The 21122-nt window shown below is 39.8% G+C and overlaps 1 protein-coding gene across 9 annotated transcripts in view; it reads right to left on the bottom strand.

Moving 5' to 3' along the window:
• The window catches only part of LOC132508361 (UDP-N-acetylglucosamine--peptide N-acetylglucosaminyltransferase 110 kDa subunit-like), a 162041-nt gene that overhangs the window by 140241 nt on the left and 678 nt on the right, over positions 1 to 21122 (bottom strand). For 5 of the 9 annotated variants that reach the window (XR_009536552.1, XR_009536555.1, XR_009536551.1 and 2 more), the window contains exons 2-3: positions 16937 to 17018; positions 14883 to 14973 (exon numbers count right to left, since the gene is read on the bottom strand). The gene's annotated coding sequence lies outside the window, so the exon portion shown is untranslated. Of the gene's footprint in view, positions 1 to 129; positions 173 to 4729; positions 4792 to 12926; positions 12976 to 14882; positions 14974 to 16936; positions 17019 to 19302; positions 19367 to 21122 lie in introns of all 9 variants that reach the window. The other 4 variants (XR_009536553.1, XR_009536550.1, XR_009536554.1 and 1 more) reach the window with 4 other exon arrangements.

The raw sequence follows: 21122 nt of genomic DNA, 5'->3' as shown, positions 1-21122 counted from the left end.
CACTCAGAGGCCAGGGCCCCCAGGAAGGCTTCACTGACAACCCTTTACTCCTCTCTACATGCAGAAAGGGTAGAGGTGTGGGCTCTGGAATCAGACTTCCTAGACTTGAATTCTTAATCTGTTACTTACCAGTTTAGGACGTGGGCAAAGTAGTTACCTTCTCTGGACACCCCTGTAAAAGAGGAACACTAAGTAGCACCTATGTACCTTACTGAAAGGATTAAATGAGCAAATGCAGGTAAAGTTCTTATAATTTTTTCTTGGGTCAATCAATTCTAGCTGCTATTGTTACCTTTGGCTAACTTAGGGCAGAGTCCCTTTGCCCTCCTTTGGTGCTCTGGGCCCGTCTCATTCACAACACACACAACCGCATACTGCAGAGTTTTGAAAGGTGGTTCTCAAAATGTGGTCCCTGGGCCAGCAATATCAGCCACACCTGGGAACTGGTTAGAACTCTGGCACTGGAGCCCAGCAATCTGTGTTTTAACAATATTCTCAGGCAAATCTGATGCACACTAAAGGTTGACGACAACTGAGAACATCTGTCTCACACTCTCCTGGAGGCATTCACCAAAAATAGAGTTACAGGACCTTACACCTGACCAGCTGGAGAAGGGGTCTAGTAATTGCCCTGGGTATCATGCTTGTCATGATTTTTCAGCACATAAATGTTTGAGAATCACTGCCATTTTGAATGTGTGTTTCACTTCTCTGTTTTTCCAGTGGACTTTACTTCCTTGCAAGGAAGGTTTGTGAAGATTTGTTGCTGTTGTTTACATTATTAGTTTTATTATGCTAATTCTAGAATCTCTGGTGCATAGTGCAATCTCAGGCAGGAAGTAGTGGCTCATTAAAACAGGTATCCCAAAAGCCTTAGTAGAACTTCAAGATTAATTCCTTCAGGAAGAGGTAAAATTGTCATTAGATGCAGATGATATGATACTATATAGAGAAAACCCTAAAGACTCTACATGAAAACTACTACAACTGATAAACGAATTCAGCAAGGTAGCAGAATACAAGATTAACATACAGAAATCGGTTGCATTTCTTTATACCAACAATGAAATATCGGAAAGGGAATGTAAAAAAACAATGCCTTTTAAAATCACAACCCCAAAAATAAAATACTTAGGAATAAACCTCACCAAGAAGGCAAAAGACTTATACGCGGAGAACTGTAAGACATTAATAAAGGAAAGTGAAGATGATTCAAAGAAATGGAAAGACATCTCATGTTCTTGGTTGGAGTAATTAATATTGTTAAAATGCTCATACTACCCAAAGCAATCTACAGATTTAATGCGATCCCTATCAAATTACCCATGACATTTTTCACGTAATTAGAACAAATAATCCTAAAATTCATACAGAACCATAAAAGACCCAGAATTGCCAAAGCATTCCTGAAGAAAAAGAACAGCGTTGTTGGCATAGCCACCCCAGACTCAGACATTACTCCAAAGTCACAGTAATCAAAACAGCGTGGTATTGGCACAAAAACAGACATATGGATCAATGGAACAGAATACAGAGCCCAGAAATAAACCCACACACCTCAGTTAATCTTTGACAATTAATCTTTGACAAAGGAGGCAAGAATATATAATGGGAAAGAGACAGTCTCTTCCGCAAGTGGTGTTGGTAAAGTTGGACAGCCTTATATAAACCAGTGAAGTTAGAACACATTCTTTCACCATACACGAAAATAAACTCAAAATGTCTTAAAGATTTAAATATAAGGCATGACACCATAAAACTTCTAGAAGAGAACACAGGCAAAATATTCTCTGACATAAATCATACCAATGTTTTCTTAGGTCAGTCTCCCAAGACAATAGAAATAAAAATGAAAATAAACAAAGGGGACCGAATCAAACTTACAAGCTTTTGCACGGCAAAGGAAACCATAAACAAAATGAAAAGACAACCTACAGAATGGGAGAAAATATTTGCAAATGATGCGACCAGCAAGGGCTTAATTTCCAAAATATACAAACAGCTCATACAACTTGATGACAATAAAAGCAAACAACCCAATCAAAAAAATAGGCAGAAGACTTAAAGAGACATTTCTCCAAAGAAGAAATACAGATGGCCAATAGGCACATGAAAAGATGCTCAACACTGCCAATTATTAAAGAAATGCAAATCAAAACTACCATGAGGTACCACCTCACACCAGTCAGAATGGCCATCATTAAAAAGTCTACAAATAACTATGCTGGAGAGGGTGTGGAGAATAGGGAACCCTCCTACAACACTGTTGGTGGGAATGTAAGTTGGTGCAGCCACTGTGGAAAACAGTATGGAGGTTCCTCAGAAAACTAAAAATAGACCTACCATATGATCCAGCAATCCTACTCCTGGGCGTATATCCAGACCAAACTATAATTCAAAAAGACACGTTCACCCTGATCTTCACAGCAGCAATATTCACAATAGCCAAGACATGGAAACAACCTAAATGTCCATCAACAGATGAATGGATAAAGACGATGTGGTACATATATACAATGAAATACTACTCAGCCATAAAAAGAGGAATGAAATAATGCCATTTGCAGCAGCAACATGGATGCAACTAGAGATTATCATACTAAGCAAAGTAAGTCAGAAAGAGAAAGACAAATACCATGATACCACTTATATGTGGAATCTAAAATATGACACAAATGAACCTATCTTTGAAACAGAAACAGAATCAGAGACATAGAGAATAGACTGGTGGCTGCCAAGGGGGAAGCAGGTGGGAGAGGGATGAACTGGGAGTTTGGGATTAGCAGATGCAAACTGGTATATATAGATTGGCTAAACAACAAGGTCCTACTATATAGCACAGGGAACTATATTCAATATCCTGTGATAAACCATAATGGAAAAGAGTATGAAAAAGAATGTATATACATATGTATAACAGAGTCACTTTGCTGTACAGCAGTAATTAACACAACGCTGTAAACCAAGTATACTTCAATAAAAAATAAGTTAATTAAATTTTTAAAAAGATTAATTCCTTCAGAAGAACAAGTACTACACATTCACAAAAAAAGCACCCTTTGAAAGTTTAAATTTTTGAATTTCTTTGCCACTTCCTTAGTTTTGATCATCTTGGACAATATATTTTCAATACTGACTTTTAAAAAGAATTGTGTTTCAGTGTTTGCTATCCTTAGAGAGACAAAAACAGATAAGTACAACTAAATACTTGTTTTTCAAAAGTCTCAAAAGTATAAGGGAAATGAAAGTAATTATATCTTCAAATGATTTTGGGGTATGTTTCTAATTTCATACTTCTGATGCAATTCAAGATTAAAACTGTATTAAGACATTTGAGACATGCCGCATTGGTATTAAATGAATTTAATTTTGTGTAAAGTGGCTGAAATATTTTCTTCAGCAAACATACCTGCAGATATAAAATCACAACCATAAATCTACAAAAAAGCAAGCTATTGAATGAAATCTGATTGGTTATTTCCCTGCAGTATGGATCTGCTAATAATTTAATTTACTACTTGCTAACAGAAGCCAAAATTTAAATATACATATATATATATCTGTGTGTATATATCTATCTCTTCAATTTTAAATCATTCATATATATGAACAAGTATACATACACATATATAACAATTGTTCATATGTATAAACAATTTAAATTAAAGAAAGTACATCTGGTGGCCTATTTTTTCCCCCCGATTTCTAAAGAACACCATATTCTATTCTCAGCAGTGGAATGTCAATCCACCTTAAGGGTTGTTCAATGAGCATATCTGAGAAACCACTGGTTTAGCCAATGATGTACTTATTGAGGGAGGCCCTAGTGCCACTGTCAAGAGCTTATCCACAGGAGAGATAAGAAGGTACTTGTTTGGTTTGTGAAAAGAAGGAGTAGTGAGGAATGGCAGGTAGCTGCAGGCTGATGACACGTGATGTCCGTATATATGTAGAACCAACACACCCATAATTGCACCCATTTTCCATACCCAAATCCAAAGCCTTTATATCATTAATCCCAGGCAAAAATGGTAAGATTCATGTGTGTTACTATCCCACGGCTTCAAGATGCCTATAAACTCATTTGAGTATGTTTTAGTTTTATCAGTGGAGGACAAACCAGGCTTCTATCACCAAGCCCCATTCCATAACAGGCAAACCAGTCCAAGACTTCTCTGAGTGCTGCAGGAGAGTCTATGGAAGGGGCACTCACTCCACTGTGATGCCTAAAATGCCTTTGCACAGAGCAAACATTCAATACATGCTGAGTGAATGAATGAGTGAACTGGCTCATTTCAGGGAAATTCCATTCAACAGGCTGGCATTCCTTCCTACCCATCTTAACTGTTAAGCTTGCCATCAGACAAAAATTTAATTATAAAACATTAGAGCTAAGGAAATTTTAGAAACTATCTACTCTCCAGAGGTATACAACTTTAATTTCGTGGTAAAAATCACTAGGAGTGATTTAGGAGTCTATCAGACCTGAGTCCAAATTCCACATCTACCATATTTTGGTGAGCAAATAACTACTTCTGAGGCTCTGTTCCATATATGCATTATGGGATATCATAATAATACATACATTAATTGTATGACTATCAGGGGATGAAATGACACAATCCATTTGCCATGGTCGGCTAAGTAATTTGCACCAAGTAAGCACTCAAGACATTAGCCAATATTAATAGAGGAGAGATGAAAACAAAACTCTGGGACTGATGCCTACCCTAGTGGCCTCAGTGGTCATAATGACTTTCTTCCATTCAGCCTGCTCTCTTCTCACTAAGACTAAGGAAGAGAAGATGAACAAATTAGGAATAACAATTTGAAAATGGTTTTATACTCCCTGAATGAATGGAATTATAATAAAATGATTCATGAGTTCTGCAGAAATATGATGAGACTTTAGATCTTTATGTTAGTTCTCTACAAAACCAATTGATGGCCCTAAGATGTACCTTCCCACCCAGCCCCATCCTTATCAGGATCAAATATCATTGTAAATGGAAAAGTCAACAACACATAATCAACAAGCTAAGTTACAAGCCAGTGAAGTCTCGGAACTTTGATAGAGAAAATTCAGATTTATCATTATATGTAAAAATAAGATGGGGGGACCTTGAAGATGGCGGAAGAGTAAGACGCGGAGATCACCTTCCTCCCCACAGATACACCAGAAATACATCTACACGTGGAACAACTCCTACAGAACACCTACTGAACGCTGGCAGAAGACCTCAGACCTCCCAAAAGGCAAGAAACTCCCCACGTACCTGGGTAGGGCAAAAGAAAAAAAAAGAAAAAACAGAGACAAAAGGATAGGGACGGCACCTGCACCAGTGGGAGGGAGCTGTGAAGGAGGAAAAGTTTCCACACACTAGGAAGCCCCTTCGCGGGCGGAGACTGCAGGGGGCGGAGGGGGGAGCTTCGGAGCCGCGGAGGAGTGCACAGCAACGGGTGCGGAGGGCAAAGCGGGGAGATTCCCGCACAGAGGATCGGGGCCGACCGGCACTCACCAGCCCGAAAGGCTTGTCTGCTCACCCGCCGGGGCGGGCGGGGCTGCGAGCTGAGGCCGGAGCGCAAGGAGAGGACTGGGGTTGGCAGCTTGAACACAGCCTGAAGGGGTTAGTGCACCACGGCTAGCTGGGAGGGAGTCCGGGGAAAAGTCTGTACCTGCCGAAGAGGCAAGAGACTTTTTCTTCCCTCTTTGTTTCCTGGTGCGTGAGGAGAGGGGTTTAAGAACGCTGCTTAAAGGAGCTCCAGAGACGGGCGCGAGCCGCGGCTAAAAGCGCGAACCCCAGAGACGGGCGCGAACCGCGGCTAAAAGCGCGGACCCCAGAGACGGGCGCGAGCCGCGGCTGAAAGCGCGGACCCCAGAGACGGGCGCGAGCCGCGGCTGAAAGCGCGGACCCCAGAGACGGGCGCGAGCCGCGGCTGAAAGCGCGGAACCCAGAGACGGGCGGGAGACGATAAGGCTGCTGCTGCCGCCACCGAGGGGCCTGTGTGCGAGCACAGGTCACTCTCCACACCCCTCTTCCGCGGAGCCTGTGCAGCCGGCCACTGCCAGGTTCCCGGGATCCAGGGACAACTTCCCCGGGAGAACGCACAGCGGGCCTCAGGCTGGTGCAAAGTCACGCTGGCCTTTGCCGCCGCAGGCCCGCCCCGCACGCCGTGCCCCTCCCGCCCAGCCGGCCTGAGTGCGCCAGAGCCCCCGAATCAGCGGCTCTTTTAACCCCGCCCTGTCTGAGCAAAAAACAGACGCCCTCCAGCGACCTACACGCAGTGGCAGGGCCAAATCCAAAGCTGAGCCCCTGTGAGCTGTGAGAACAAAGAAGAGAAAGGGAAATCTCTCCCAGCAGCCTCAGAAGCAGCGGATTAAAGCTCCACAATCAACTTGATATACCCTGCATCTGTGGAATACCTGAATAGACAACCAATCATCCCAAATTAAGGAAGTGGACTTTAGGAGCAAGATCTATGATTTTTTTCCCTTTTCCTCTTTTTGTGAATGTATATGTGTATACTTCTGTGTGAGATCTTGTCTGTTTAGTCTTGCTTCCACCATTTGTCCTAGGGTTCTATCCGTCCATGGATTTTTTTTTAAATTTTTTTTCTTAATAATCAATTTTAATTTTAATAACGTTATTATACTTTACCTTCGTTCTTTCTTTCTTTCTTTCTTTCTTTCCTTCCTTCCTTCCTTCCCTCCTTTAGACAACGAATCATCCCAAATTGAGGAGGTGGTCTCTGACAGCAAGATTTATGATTTTTCCCCCTTTACCTCTTTTAGTGAGGGTGTATGTGTATGCTTCTGTGTAAGATTTTGTCTGTATAGCTTTGCTTCCAACATTTGTCCTAAGGTGCTATCCGTCCCTTTTTTTTTCTAAATAAGAATTTTTTAATTCAATAATTTTATTATACTTTATTTTATTTTTACTGTATCTTCTTTCTGTCTTTTTCCCTTCTTTCCCTCCTTCCTTCCTTCCTCCCTCCCTCCCTCCTTTCTTTCCTTCTTTCCTTCTTTGCTTCTTTCTTTCTTTCTTCCTTCCTTCCCTCCTTTCCTTCTTTCTTTCCTCATACTTCTACTAATTCCCTCTACTTTTCTCCCTTTTATTCTGAGCCGTGTGGATGAAAAGCTCTTGGTGCTCCAGCCAGGAGTCAGGGCTCTGCCTCTGAGGTAGGAGAGCCAACTTCAGGACACTGGTCCACAAGAGACCTCCCAGCTCCACATAATATCAAACGGCGAAAATCTCCCAGAGACCTCCATCTTAACACCAGCACCCAGCTTCACTCAACGACCAGCAAGCCACAGTGCTGGACAACCTATGCCAAACAACTAGCAAGACAGGAACAGAACCCCACCCATTAGCAGAGAGGCTGCCTAAAATAATAATAAGGCCACAGACACCCCAAACACACCACCAGACGTGAACCTGCCCACTAGAGAGACAAGATCCAGCCTCATCCACCACAACACAGGCACTAGTCCCCTCCACCAGGAAACCTACACAACCCACTGAACCAACCTTAGCCACTGGGGACAGACATCAAAAACAGCAGGAACTACGAACCTGCAGCCTGTAAAAAGGAGACCCCAAACACAGTAAGATAAGCAAAATGAGAAGACAGAAAAACACACAGCATATAAAGGAGCAAGATAAAAATGCACCAGACCTAACAAATGAAGAGGAAATAGGCAGCTTACCTGAAAAAGAATTCAGAATAATGATAGTAAGGATGATCCGAAATCTTGGAGATAGAATGGACAATAGAATGGACAAAATGCAAGAATCAGTTAACAAGGACCTAGAAGAACTAAAGATGAAACAAGCAACAATGAACAACACAATAAATGAAATTAAAAGTACTCTAGATGGGATCAATAGCAGAATAACTGAGGCAGAAGAATGGATAAGTGACCTGGAAGATAAAATAGTGGAAATAACTACTGCAGAGCAGAATAAAGAAAAAGGAATGAAAAGAACTGAGGACAGTCTCAGAGACCTCTGGGACAACATTAAACACACCAACATTCGAATTATAGGGGTTCCAGAAGAAGAAGAGAAAAAGAAAGGGACTGAGAAGATATTTGAAGAGATAATAGTTGAAAACTTCCCTAATATGGGAAAGGAAATAGTTAATCAAGTCCAGGAAGCACAGAGAGTCCCATACAGGATAAATACAAGGAGAAATACGCCAAGACACATATTAATCAAACTGTCAAAAATTAAATACAAAGAAAGCATATTAAAAGCAGCAAGGGAAAAACAACAAATAACACATAAGGGAATCCCCATAAGGTTAACAGCTGATCTCTCAGCAGAAACTCTACAAGACAGAAGGGAGTGGCAGGACATACTGAAAGTGATGAAGGAGAAAAACCTGCAGCCAAGACTACTCTACCCAGCAAGGATCTCATTCAGATTTGATGGAGAAATTAAAACCTTTACAGACAAGCAAAAGCTGAGAGAGTTCAGCACCACCAAACCAGCTTTACAACAAATGCTAAAGGATCTTCTCTAGGCAAGAAACACAAGAGAAGGAAAAGACCTATAATAACGAACCCAAAACAATTTAGAAAATGGGAATAGGAACATACATATCGATAATTACCTTAAATGTAAATGGACTAAATGCTCCCACCAAAAGACACAGATTAGCTGAATGGATACAAAAACAAGACCCATGTATATGCTGTCTACAAGAGACCCACTTCAGACCTAGAGACACATACAGACTGAAAGTAAGGGGATGGAAAAAGATATTCCATGCAAATGGAAAACAAAAGAAAGCTGGAGTAGCAATTCTCATATCAGACAAAATAGACTTTAAAATAAGGACTATTAAAAGAGACAAAGAAGGACACTACATAATGATCAAGGGATCGATCCAAGAAGAAGATATAACAATTGTAAATATTTATGCACCCAACATAGGAGCACCTCAATACATAAGGCAAATACTAACAGCCATAAAAGGGGAAATCGACAGTAACACATTCAGAGTAGGGGACTTAAACACTCCACTTTCACCTATGGACAGATCATCCAAAATGAAAATAAATAAGGAAACACAAGCTTTAAATGATACATTAAACCAGATGTACTTAATTGATATTTATAGGACACTCCATCCAAAAACAACAGAATACACATTTTTCTCAAGTGCTCATGGAACATTCTCCAGGATAGATCATATCTTGGGTCACAAATCAAGCCTTGGTAAATTTAAGAAAATTGAAATTGTATCAAGTATCTTTTCTGACCACAATGCCATGAGACTAGATTAGCAATTACAGGAAAAGATCTGTAAAAAATACAAACACATGGAGGCTAAACAATACACTACTTAATAATGAAGTGATCACTGAAGAAATCAAAGAAGAAATAAAAAAATACCTAGAAACAAATGACAATGGAGACACAACGACCCAAAACCTGTGGGATGCAGCAAAAGCAGTTCTAAGGGGGACGTTTATAGCAATACAAGCCCACCTTAAGAAGCAGGAAACATCTCGAATAAACAACCTAACCTTGCACCTCAAGCAATTACAGAAAGAAGAACAAAAAAACCCCAAAGTTAGCAGAAGGAAAGAAATAATAAAAATCAGATCAGAAATAAATGAAAAAGAAATGAAGGAAACAATAGCAAAGATTAATAAAACTAAAAGCTGGTTCTTTGAGAAGATAAACAAAATAGATAAACCACTAGCCAGACTCATCAAGAAAAAAAGGGAGAAGACTCAAATCAATAGAATTAGAAATGAAAAACGAGAGGTAACAACTGACACTGCAGAAATAAAAGAGATCATGAGAGATTACTACAAGCAACTCTATGCCAATAAAATGGACAATCTGGAAGAAATGGACAAATTCTTAGAAATGCACAACCTGCCAAGACTGAATCAGGAAGAAATAGAAAATATGAACAGACTAATCACAAGCACTGAAATTGAAACTGTGATCAAAAATCTTCCAACAAAGAAAAGCCCAGGACCAGATGGCTTCACAGGCGAATTCTATCAAACATTTAGAGAAGAGCTAACACCTATCCTTCTCAAACTCTTCCAAAATATAGCAGAGGGAGGAACACTCCCAAACTCCTTCTACTAGGCCACCATCACCTTGATACCAAAACCAGACAAGGATGTCACAAAGAAAGAAAACTACAGGCCAATATCACTGATGAGCATAGATGCAAAAATCCTCAACAAAATACTAGCAAACAGAATCCAACAGCACATTAAAAGGATCATACACCATGATCAAGTGGGGTTTATTCCAGGAATGCAAGGATTCTTCAATATACGCAAATCTATCAATGTGATAAACCATATTAACAAATTGAAGAAGAAAAACCACATGATCATCTCAATAGATGCAGAGAAAGCTTTTGACAAAATTCAACACCCATTTATGATAAAAACCCTGCAGAAAGTAGGCATACAGGGAACTTTCCTCAACATAATAAAGGCCATATATGACAAGCCCATAGCAAACATCATCCTCAATGGTGAAAAACTGAAACCATTTCCACTAAGATCAGAAACAAGACAAGGTTGCCCACTCTCACCACTCTTATTCAACATAGTTTTGGAAGTTTTAGCCACAGCAATCAGAGAAGAAAAGGAAATAAAAGGAATCCAAATCGGAAAAGAAGAAGTAAAGCTGTCACTGTTTGCAGATGACATGATCCTATACATAGAGAATCCTAAAGATGCTACCAGAAAACTACTAGAACTAATCAATGAATTTGGTAAAGTTGCAGGATACAAAATTAATGCACAGAAATCTCTGGCATTCCTATACACTAATGATGAAAAATCTGAAAGTGAAATCAAGAAAACACTCCCATTTACCATTGCAACAAAAAGAATAAAATTTCTAGGAATAAACCTACCTAAAGAGACAAAAGACCTGTATGCAGAAAATTATAAGACACTGATGAAAGAAATTAAAGATGATACAAATAGATGGAGAGATATACCATGTTCTTGGATTGGAAGAATCAACATTGTGAAAATGACTCTACTACCCAAAGCAATCTATAGATTCAATGCAATCCCTATCAAACTACCACTGGCATTTTTCACAGAACTAGAACAAAAAATTTCGCAATTTGTATGGAAACACAAAAGACCCCGAATACCCAAAGCAATCTTGAGAACAAAAAAAGGAACTGGAGGAATCAGGCTCCCTGACTTCAGACTATACTACAAAGCTACAGTTATCAAGACGGTATGGTACTGGCACAAAAACAGAAAGATAGATCAATGGAACAGGATAGAAAGCCCAGAGATAAACCCATGCACATATGGACACCTTATCTTTGACAAAGGTGGCAGGAATGTACAGTGGAGAAAGGACAGCCTCTTCAATAAGTGGTGCTGGGAAAACTGGACAGGTACATGTAAAAGTATGAGATTAGATCACTCCCTAACACCATACACAAAAATAAGCTCAAAATGCATTAAAGACCTAAATGTAAGGCCAGAAACTATCAAACTCTTAGAGGAAAACATAGGCAGAACACTCTATGACATAAATCACAGCAAGATCCTTTTTGACTCACCTCCTAGAGTAATGGAAATAAAAACAAAAATAAACAAATGGGACCTAATGAAACTTCAAAGCTTTTGCACAGCAAAGGAAACCATAAACAAGACCAAAAGACAACCCTCAGAATGGGAGAAAATATTTGCAAATGAAGCAACCGACAAAGGATTAATCTCCAAAATTTACAAGCAGCTCATGCAGCTCAATAACAAGAAAACAAACAACCCAATCCAAAAATGGGCAGAAGACCTAAATAGACATTTCTCCAAAGAAGATATACAGACTGCCAACAAACACATGAAAGAATGCTCAACAGCATTAATCATTAGAGAAATGCAAACCAAAACTACAATGAGATATCATCTCACACGAGTCAGAATGGCCATCATCAAAAAATCTAGAAACAATAAATGCTGGAGAGGGTGTGGAGAAAAGGGAACACTCTTTCACTGCTGGTGGGAATGTGAATTGGTTCAGCCACTATGGAGAACAGTATGGAGGTTCCTTAAAAAGCTACAAATAGAACTACCATATGACCCAGCAATCCCACTACTGGGCATATACCCTGAGAAAACCGAAATTCAAAAAGAGTCATGTACCAAAATGTTCATTGCAGCTCTATTTACAATAGCCCGGAGATGGAAACAACCTAAGTGCCCATCATCGGATGAATGGATAAAGAAGATGTGGCACATATATACAATGGAATATTACTTAGCCATAAAAAGAAACGAAATTGAGCTATTTGTAATGAGGTGGATAGACCTAGAGTCTGTCATACAGAGTGAAGTAAGTCAGAAAGAGAGAGACAAATACCGTATGCTAACACATATATATGGAATTTAAGGGAAAAAAATGTCATGAAGAACCTAGGGGTAAGGCAGGAATAAAGACACAGACCTCCTAGAGAACGGACTTGAGGTTATGGGGAGGGGGAAGGGTGAGCTGTGACAGGGCGAGAGAGAGTCATGGACATATACACACTAACAAACGTAGTAAGGTAGATAGCTAGTGGGAAGCAGCCGCATGGCACAGGGATATTGGCTTGGTGCTTTGTGACAGCCTGGAGGGGTGGGATAGGGAGGGTGGGAGGGAGGGAGACGCAAGAGGGAAGAGATATAGGAACATATGTATATGTATAACTGATTCACTTTGTTATAAAGCAGAAACTAACACACCATTGTAAAGCAATTATACCCCAATAAAGATGTTAAAAAAAATAATAAGATGATATGAAGAACTCAATCTAAAAAATATTACCTGGAGATCTATAATCTCTACAATAGTGCTATAAAAAGTAAAGAGCTAGAAATCTATTTCGATGGTTTTCCTTATAAGAAAGCACTTTCTGTATAACTTTTAATGTACTATTGATGAGAACAATTCAACAAAATTCAAATAAATATCTGCAGATGTCCTACAAGAAGAAAAGAACAGAGTTAGATGTGACAGGGGATAACTGGACTTCAGGATGAGTAAGACCCTATACTTGACCTCAATAAATTAACATGAAATACAGTGGATGAGTCATGTACAGAATGTCAGAATTCTAAAAGGCCAAGCTAAGTACCAAAAGGAACACGTGGGGACTCTTAAGAAGGAAATAAAATATTGGTTAGTTGATTACGAAAAGGCAGAAGGGAGTAGGTTCCCTTTGGCTGCTCTTTGAAAAGATCACTTCCTTTCCCCCCTAGTCCTGAGGCTAGGGTGGCATGGGCAATAGAGGAATGTGGGGACTGAGAATCATTTCTACTCTCACCAGAGTGGCTGGAAGCAGATTTTCTTACCAGGATGTAGTAGTATGCTAGTATTTAAGGGTTCTTGAGGTCAGAGAGAAGGGTTTGAATACTCCGGCTCCATCTCTTGCTGTGGGTCAAGTTTCTTACCTTTCCAACACCTCGTTGGCGTCTTTATCTGAAAATTGGGGACGATGATAATGTCTCCCACCTGAGTGTGAGAACTATATGATACAGTGCATACGCAGGGCTAAGTTTGGTGCCTGGCAAACAGAAAGTGCGCAGTACGGCAGGCGAGTGTGGTGACAATAAAGGCAAAGATGACGGGGGTAGTGCCGGTGTTGCTTCTGCCCCCAGAACGGGCTCTGACTGGGAGAGAGTTAAAGCACCTTTGGGTTCATGGGGGTTTATATATAAGCAACGGTTGATCAATGTGAGCTGGTTGTCCAAATGATTATGTGCAATCTAAGAAAAAAATGGGCCTCGGATCTGCTCAGCTACTTAATAATATTAGCAGCGGGAGTAGTCAAAGAAGCTAAATTTTATTACGTGTTTATATGCCAAACAACGTGCTGAACGTTTTAAAAGGATTTACTCACTTATTACAACAAGGCTATACGCTAGGTCCTGATAATGTTATTCGTCTCTTTCAGATGTTGACTGAGCCTCAGACGGGTTACAAAAGCACCTAAGATCCCCTTGTCAGTACATGACGGAAATGAGTTCAAATCCAGCCTTGTCTGACTTGTTCTTAATCACTAAGGTATGAAATTAAGCATGTTGCCCTTTGCCTGATTCTCCTTCTGATTTCACTTAGCTCTCTGAGTGCAGAAGAGAGAAAATTCTCTCTCCTTGACCCAACTTGGCATCAATATCCAACTCCCCTTCTCAAAATGGGTTGCTTCAACGAGCAGCAATGAATGCCGGGTCGTGGACCAGTCACCTTGATGACTAAGAGTCAGACACTAGGGAAAGAAAATGCTCTGTGACAAACCTACCCTTGTACAGAAACAAGACAGAAATGGGGGGACAGGGCAGAAGATAATGGAATAAGGCATAGGAAAAATAGCACCTGGCATCGTGACAGTAATAATAATAATAGTAGTAGTAGTAGTAATAGTAATAATAATAGACTTCACTATGCTCTAGGCATTGTATTAAGTGCTTGGTGTAAGTGACTTCATTTTAACATTGAAAACAAGTCTATGGGGATGAAATATTATTAACATCATTTTATAGGCAAGAGTATTGAGGTTCAGGTAATCAGGTAAATTGCCCAAGCTCATATGGTTAGCAAGTGGAAAGCAGAGATTTGAACCAGCACCTACACTCCTAACCATTATGCTATAACCATTATGCTGAAGACAGAAGAATTCCAATGGTCTTTCCCCATAACCCACTCCTGCACTCCAGACTTAAATAGTCCAAGATCAAGAGAGAGCAAGCTTGGAGTTGCCACTCTTCAGTGAGTGTCAATCATTTCAAAACAATGTATTTGCTAACAAGATGCACTTCCTGTGATAATCTTCTCAACCAGCTATCAAGAAACAGGAAGCAAAGATTCAAGTAACAGTATGTTCCTACTTACGAGGAAGGTGGGACAGCACAGTTGACACTGGGCTTAACTGTTCTGGAAAACGTGGTCCCAGTAGGCATACACGCTGGTACATTTTCCCCACCTACCAAATACAAAAGAAGTATTTCATTTCCATGTTGCTCTTCAAAGTTCCACCTCATTCGTGCCTGTCATTCATCCTCTGGCCTCTTCCTGTCTCCATTTCTGTACAGAAAGGTGCTGAGTCTCTGCTCTCGGATACGAAAAGGGTGTGTTAGGAGAGGGAGCCATGGTACCTCGATGTCTTTTTTTTTTTCATCTTAATTCTATTATGCCAACTCCACTGAACTTAATTAGAGTGAATACAGAATTACACAATTACCCTCTGTTTTATTCTTCAGATGTTATATTTTGATAAAATTTACGACATGCTGCTCTCCCCTTGAACACCAGATGAACACTAGAAATGGATGTGTGTTGACATAAAATCTGTTATAATTACAATTGAAGTATAGCTTACATAATGATAGTGTTAACATAAAATTATAGATGTGTAGAGACAACGTGGTCATGCATTTTTTAGTATAAGTACATGCTTAGACCAATATCTGTTAGCGGAATGAAGATGGAAGAGAATTTTGGTTAAGCCACAAAGGCTGTTTAAGGAGTTGCAGATAGCTAAGGGGAACTCAAAGACCAGTAAGATAATATTTCCCCTGCCATGTTTGCAATTGCAAAGTGAAGGGAAGATGTGAAAGTAAGTACCCCTATGGAAATTACAAGACAAGTACATTTTTTTCCTTGAGTACCTGGGTAAATGCTTAAATTCTAATGTATATCAGTGATGCAAATTTTCAACTGAGTTTGATAAATCATAAAATAATAATTATACATATATGTATATAAAACTGCATGGAACTAGGCAGTTCAGAATTACTTCTAATTAAAGAGGTACCCTATGACAACTAACTTAAACCTTACAAAATATGGTCCCAAGTACCCTATCAGAGTGAAAAGCAGGAGACTGAAAGGTTTAGTGTAAATGTTTGTAGTCATGGTGTCTTAACTAAAACTACTGTGTCACAAATACTATTAAAATAATTGTGACATTTTATTCACTTTTACTGCAAACAACAAAACAAACTATAGGTATTTTTTCATTTCAGGTAATTATTTTAGCTAACAGTTATTAAATGTTTTGGGAAGACACAGTGCTAATTGCATTACTTCATTTTACCTTTAAAATAGCGCTTCCATGTAATTATTCTTAATATCTCCATTGTATTAAAGTGTATCTCTAGTTTAGACCTTTCTTCAGAACTGCAGACTTGTGTATCCAACTGTGTACTCAGCATCTCTACTTGGACGTCACGAAAACATCTCAAATCTTATACCTCCAAAACTGGTCTTTAATCCCCCAAACATGCTCTACCCCAAACTTTTTCCATCTTAGGTGACAGTAACCACACCTTTCCAGTTCCCCAGGCCCTACATCTCGAATTCACCCTTGACCCCCTCTTCCTTTCCATTCTTGCATTCAATCTACCACGAAATGCTGTCACAACCTTCCCAATGTGCCACTTCTGAGAATTACCAGCCGCTAGCAGCCTGGTGCAGGCCACCAACATAGACCTCGAGGATCCTGTAGTCACCTCCCGAGATTCTCCCTGACTCCACTCTCTCCCCACATCCTCAAGACCACAGATAGAGTTATGTTTTTCAAACAAGAGACAGTTCATGCCACACCTCGGCTAAAATCCTGCCCCTGGCTGCCTACATTTAGAGTAAAAGACACAATGCATGTGATGGCCTCCCAGGACTTACCCAATCTATCCCATCACATATCCGACCTCCAGCCCTCCTGCTGTCTCTTCCTTCCCACTGACTAAGTCAGCCAGGGTGGCCTCCTTGATATTCCTCCAAGCTGCCCGGCATATTTCTGCCTTAGAGTTTTGGGACTGGTTATTCTTGCTCCCAGGGAGTGGTCTCCCCATCATACATTCTGACATCTCCCTCACTTCAAGTCTTTGCTCAAATGTCAACTTATAAAATCCACCCTGACTACCCTATTTAAAATCAGAACCTACCTGTACACTCCTCCAGCACTCCCAACCCAAGCCTCTTCAGTGAGCTTCACATCCTTTTCCTTATCCCGTAGTGCCCATCAACCTGTGACAAAGCATAGAATTTATTTATAACATGTTTCCACATGAGAGTGTAAGGAGGGAGAAAGCATGCAAGAAGGAGCACGCAGGCAAAGGCTCTTGTCTAAGTTATTCATTGATACGTCCAAGCATAGAGAACAGGAAGATGCTTGATAAATAGTCCTGAAAAAGATACAGATGAGGAAACTAGTAGTAAAGCTCAGAAAGTTTAAGTAACTTCCTCAAGGTTCTAGAGCTAGAAGAGGGTCACAGTAGAATTCACACTTGGGGATGTCGAACTTCAAATCTCTTAGCCTCTCTGCTATCTTTTTTTTTTTTTTTCTTCTTTGCGGTACGCGGGCTTCTCACTGTTGCAGCCTCTCCCGTTGCGGAGCACAGGCTCCGGACGCGCAGGCTCAGCAGCCATGGCTCACAGGCCCAGCCGCTCCGTGGCATGTGGGATCTTCCCGGATCGGGTCACGAACTCTCAACCACTGCGCCACCAGGGAAGCCCCTCTCTGCTATCTTAAGTCCATGCAATTCAGGATTTGTTTTAATCAGTGCCATGGAAATTCTCACTCCACTGAATAGGATCACTAAAGTGTTCTCTGTCTAGATTTATATATATATTTTCCATTTAAACAAAGGAAACAGAAGAGGGGAATTCATCATGGGTTCTTCCGGTAGTTTTACAGCAATGTTAGCAATAATGACATTTAAGTAATAGTGATATTTAATGATAGCATAATAATAATAAAATAATAGCTCTTAAATGTATTGAAGACGAATCGCATGCTAAACTCGGTGCTAAAATATTTCCATGTATATTTTGTGCAAAATCCTTATGAATATTCTATCAGATGAGCTTTATGTGTAACTCCACCAGGCATACTTCTCTTATTCCGCTTTCAAAGATAAGGAAATTGATGAGAAGTGTGGTAACCGTTTGATCAAGATGAGACTGGTAATAAGTTGTGAGTATGAATTTAAATTCAGGTCTAACTCCAGAATTTGATTCTCAATCCATACATGAAAATTCTGATAATTCCTTTGATAAGGGTATGTTCTCTCCTGGAAAACATCCCCCATTATGTCTGCCTGTGCTCATACCTTCAGGACACAGTCAAGTTTGAAACATGATAAAAATGTTTAAATAGTGTGCTTTAATAAATGGAAATATCTTCATCTAAACAATAACACAAAAAGGCAGGCTGAGCCCTTTGAAGTGGCTTCGTTGCTATCTTCCATCCAGAACAAGAGAAGGAATCAACAGCTGCAGAGTAAAGAAAGCATGAAACCCAGAGATGGAGGATTCTGTAAATGACCAATTACAAGACTATTAAGCCACACTTTCATAGCAAGAGGCAAAATATTCCATTAAACTGAAAATTCTTCTACCCCTCACTCCAAGGCCCACACAAACATTAATGTTGCATTTATTAGGATGTATTTCCTGTGCTCTATCAACTTGACTTTCAGCAACTGTATTAATACAGTCCTTTCGCTTTGCACATATATCTGAATGATGGATTCCATTACTGGAGTTTTGTAGAAAGAGTGGAGTGAATGAAGTAAAGTTTGGGAAGAGCCATCATAATCCATAATGATGGGCACTGAATCAGGACAAGAAGAAACCTCTCTTCTCACTTATTTGAATGAAAATTCTACTATATATTTATTGCCTCTGTACAGGGCCATGTGTTGAATAATGGAAAACAAGCATCTTTCATTTGGAGGTAGGATTTGTGTGCTCAAGTTTCGATGGGCCTGCAGAATTAATCTTGTTTTAGAAATGAAATAAAATGTAATTTCTTACTGTAAGTAGATGTGGTTAAGCAACTCGCAACTTTGATGTCTTTAAATCACTGCAGTTTCAGGGTAGGCAAATCTATAATTATTTCAAGCACTTCTTTATTGGTGCAACAACTGAGCAGTGTACATAGTGGTCAACAACCTGGGCATTGTCAGACGACTCTAAGTTTGAATCTAGACTTTGCCACTCACCAGCTATGTGACTTTCAGCTATGAGAATCACTTTCTTCAGCTTTACACTGTGGATTATTATATGCCCTTTGCAGAACTACTGTAAGAACTAAATGTATATGGGCACAGTGGCTCATAGTAAGGGCTCAAATTAGTACTGTGGTCACTACTAGTAGTACTGAAAAGAAATTAGAACTTCTATTCTCATAAAGTGGGATATGTGTCCCTTTATCATTGTAATTTCATATCATTTTACTTTTGACCTTATAATTTAATAGCTTGATCCAAGAAACATTTAGCAGTAAATATAATTGAAAGAAGGTTACCTGTCAAGCATGAAATACTGTAGCATCAAGTGTGCTGGCACAATACTCTTCTCAGATAATCAACCTGTAAAAATATGTTATTGTCTTCTTTTTAATTGAGCACATTGAACATATATATTTACTGTGCCAATTGGCGAAAGGTCCATTAATTCATCAGTCTAACTATATGTTGCATAAACGTCTTCTAAACATAATCGTATATGTATTTTATTTGTTGGAAAAATGTGTTTGAGATTGTTCTTTTCTGCCTATTTAAAGTAAAAGAGGATGAGAAGTAGAGTTAGGCTTAATGTACTTTGTACTCCATTATGCCATGAAAATGCTTCTGTGCCCTGGAGACAACAAGAGATTTGCTTTAATGACAAGAATCAAGTATGTTCTAAAGCTTCCAGGTAGGAGGCGCATAGGTTGCAGTTTATATCAGAAGTCTTTGCTCTCTCTCTCAACTGCGTCTAGATGGGAAAGATGTGGTCACAAATGCTTCAAGGTGATATAGTAAATGTTGGAAAAGAGGGGGGTAGGAGGCAGAGTTTTGAATATCTCAAAGCTGAGCTAGAAGGATTTTATTTAAAGAAAATAGCGGATATTATTTTTCACTTAAGGAATGCCAGTCAGCAAACCTGACATTAATGTAGGAAATTAGCTCTTTTAGCTATGATGCTTTCAAATGCACATGGCTGAAAACAAATTCAAAATAGTCAAAGGAAATTTAAAAACAAAAACCAAACAACAACAACAACCTCAACAAACAAGTACTAGAAATTCAGGGATGCAGCCAGATACAGTTGGATCTGGAAGTTCCAGAGTATCAGCAGGGTTCCAGCTCTCTCTCCATCCCTCAGCCCTGCTTACCTCTGCAAGACTTTATTTTACAGAAAGTCTCTCCTTGTGCTGGATGGTCACTGAGAGTCCCAGAGTCATATCTCCCCAGCTTAGAAATTCCAGAGAGAAAAGACAATTCTTCCATTTTGCTCTGAAAGAAAAGTCCTGGGGAGCAGTCTGATAGACTTAGCCGAGGTCAGATGCCTACCCATGAGCCAATCACCTGCTTTACTGGAGTTCAGTCCCTGGGCGACTCATCCCCGGGGCTCATGAGGAGGCAGAATGGCATTATCTGGCAGTTCTCCAAGAAAAGCCTGCTGTTTTTGTAAGATGAAAGGGGAGAGGACATGGTTAATGAAACCTGTATCTGCTTCTGTAAAATCCACAGAATCTTACTCCCTGTCCTGTGTCGATGACCATGCAGTAAGCTGACCCAGGAGGTCATTTTTCCCACAACAGTCTTTATATATATGACTAAGGAACACACTGGTAAAAGAATATGGGAGAAAGTCTGAGTATGACAAGTCAGCTAGACTGATATTAACTAAAAAAGCTGTGTGAAAATATCCTTAAAAAGTTGCCCCCAACTCACTCAAAGTCCAAAGTTGGAGCTGGAAATACAATGTCATGGAGTTTGGATAAGAACAGGTTTTCTCCAAGCTGAACTATGACACAGAGATTAGCGACTTCTAGAAACTATACTTTTTCAAAGAAAAAACATCACATGAGAAAAATGAGGCCTAGAAAAATTAAATGACTTAAGCTAATTAATGGCAGGACTGAAACTAGAGTATACTTTGTGTAATTCGCTATGGTCTTTTTTTTGTTTTGTTTTGCTTTTGTTATCACTTCAGAACGAGACAAACTTAAAGGAAACACAACCAAAACTTAATGGTTGGAAAAGAGATGGATGTGAACGCCCACTTGTTTCTTACGTATAAAGTTACCCCTCGCAGTGTTTTGGAGGAGAAAACGCTGGCTCTTCCCAACGTTGGTTA

The sequence above is a fragment of the Lagenorhynchus albirostris genome, chromosome 17 (genome assembly GCF_949774975.1).
Source record: "Lagenorhynchus albirostris chromosome 17, mLagAlb1.1, whole genome shotgun sequence".
NCBI classification, from domain to species: Eukaryota; Metazoa; Chordata; class Mammalia; order Artiodactyla; family Delphinidae; genus Lagenorhynchus; species Lagenorhynchus albirostris.
Note: the sequence above shows the minus strand (reverse complement) of the source record. Positions and strands in the feature narration are given on the sequence as shown.